The sequence below is a fragment of the Mastomys coucha genome, chromosome X (assembly GCF_008632895.1).
Source record: "Mastomys coucha isolate ucsf_1 chromosome X, UCSF_Mcou_1, whole genome shotgun sequence".
In the NCBI taxonomy this organism is placed as follows: domain Eukaryota; kingdom Metazoa; phylum Chordata; class Mammalia; order Rodentia; family Muridae; genus Mastomys; species Mastomys coucha.
The window spans coordinates 132,351,905-132,354,522 of NC_045030.1; the positions used below are offsets into that span (position 1 = coordinate 132,351,905).

The 2,618-nt window shown below is 41.0% G+C and overlaps 1 pseudogene; it reads left to right on the plus strand.

Moving 5' to 3' along the window:
• Positions 1-1,753: 1,753 nt before the first annotated feature.
• LOC116094823 lies at positions 1,754-2,494 on the plus strand (annotated as a pseudogene).
• The last annotated feature ends 124 nt before the right edge of the window (positions 2,495-2,618 follow it).

Genomic DNA, 2,618 nt, shown 5'->3' on the forward strand with positions numbered 1-2,618 from the left:
TAAGATGTAAGAAGCAAGATTACAAGGTTCCTAATTAAACTGCATAGAGAAGAGCTCGTTGTTGCCTCCTTATTTCCATCGCTGGACGAAAAGGCAGCCGACAAAAAGGAAGTCCAGAAAGTAGGGGCAGACAAAATTTACAATTTCCTTAGGAGAAATAATTTCAACATGTTATAGACATCTGATTACCTAGAAAATGCATCAAAGATGCAAGTCCCTAAATTTTTGTGGGATTCACTTCCTACGGTGTAGCACAAACATGCCTTAGCAGGCAGTTGGTACATCCTACTTGTTGGCTCCAGTCCTCCACAACAAGCCACAAGGGATGCTGGCTAACATAGAAATGTGAGTGATGGGTGCACTTCTCCAGAAGGTCCATCTGCAGTGACTTGTATAGAGATGAGGCCATCAACGTCTGTTCAGTGTTACTTTTCACAGCCTTAAACTGAGTTCCACAACAAAGTTCTGGGCTTAACACACTGCTCTACTCCTAATGAATAGAATGCATGATATGTACAATAGGATAATAGCCAGCTATATTAAGAAGAAAATGAAATCATAGCTTCTATAGCAACATGGATGAGATTAGAAATCATTAAATAATCTAAACACAGAAAGACATGTATCACATGATCTCATTCACATCTAGACTATAAAAACATCAATTTCATAGAAAATGATGGTGGTAATCAAAGGCTGGGAAGAATAAAGCATGGGTTAGAGAGAGGTTAAACAATGAGTATAATGATGTATTTAGATGGGGATAAGAAATTATTGTGTGCCATTGCTCAGTAGGATGACTATAGATAATGATAATGTACTATAGATTTCAAAAGAGAAGAGATGATAATATTTTCACCATAAGAAATGATGTTTGAAAAGCTAGATATGTTTATCCTGACATAATAAACACTGCACAATTTGGGTATATATTGAAATACCCCATGCCCCTCATAAATGTGTTCCAAGTCTGAGTCTGTAGTTTTGTATATTTGTTAATGGGTAATATTTAAGGGCAAACACTGGGAAATATGTTAATCAAATATTACAGAAAAAGGTTTACAAATGACAAATAATCATATAAGACAAACAAGTACATATATGATATCTAAAATCATTAGTAATTAAGAAATATAAATCAGAACCACTGTATAATTCATACTGTGTACCAACTATTGGTAAAGATCTGAAGAGCTGACCCATATACCTCTAATGATGATTGAAAGTACTGTAATAACAGGGAAAATAGTTTCCCAGTTTCTTAAAATGTTACATATAAAACTACCAGATGATCCATTCGTTCTACTCCAAGGTATTTATCCTAAAGGAAGAAAAATTGTGTTCATACATCACAGACTTGCCTATGAATATTTGTAACAGCTTCATTTGTAACTCCAAAACCTGGAATCAGAACTAAAATGTGTGAAAAACTGTGGCATATTCTTTTAATGTAGTACTCAATAGTAATAAAAAAAGAATATACTATTAGCAGATATAACAACAGTAATTAATCTCAAAATTAATCTCTGAGTAAAGAATGGTGATAAAAATCGTTCACTGTACAAATGAACGTATATAAAATTTGGAAGGGGAGCATTTGTGTAGTGATAGAAAGCAAATAAATGGAGAGAAAAGACACTTCAGAAAGCTGAGGCAAACTACAAATACAGCGAAGGGTTCTCCTCTCCATACTGCAGCGAGAGAGAAGGCTCAACAGAGAGGTAAGCTCCATCCAAGGCCCAAATCCGTGCCCACCATGACCAACAAAGTGGACATGTCTTTGGACGACATCATTAAGCTCAACCAAAGCCAGCGAGGAGGTCGCAGCAGGCCAGGCTACCTGGGCGGCTACAACAGCACAGTGCAGGGCACCAGACTGGTGAATCGAGGTGGCTAACCTAGGAGGTACCGGCCCACCATCGCCCGCGGTGGCAGGAACCGCCTGCCACCATACTGCACACCGAAACAACTTCCTGCCAAGTGGCAGCAGGACCGCTTCCATGGCAGCTACCTGGGTAGAGCCAACGTGGAGACCTGTGTGAAACTCTTTCCGTCAAACCTGCACTTCCGAGTGTCAGATGACGATATTCAGAAACTCTTTGCAGAATTTGGAACCTTGAAAAAATCCGCTGTGCACTATGATCGCTCTGGACGAAGTTTGGGACAGCAGGGCTGCACTTTGAACAGAAAGCAGATGCCCTAAAGGCTATCGACGAGTACAATGGCGCCTCTTTGGATGGCCACTCTATGAAAATCCAGCTTGTCACATCACACCTTGACACACGACCAAGACCTGCACAGAGCACAAACAGAGGCGGCATGACAAGAAACCGAGGCTCTGCAGGTTTTCCTGGTGGTGGAACCAGGACAGAGACCAGTGGAGGCAACCTGGGAAGAAGCAGAGACACCAGCAGGAACTCAAAAGCAGCAGCTTTCTGCAGAGGAATTGGACGCACAGCTCGATGCTTATCAGGAAATGATGGACACCAGCTAAACAACCTAGCAAATCCGCACAAGGAACAGGACCCAGAAGCCTCCTCTAGTATGCCTAGAGGGAGGGTTGGCAGCTGGATGGTGCAGGCAATCATGGACATTCGCTTTTTCTTTCTTTGGGTTTC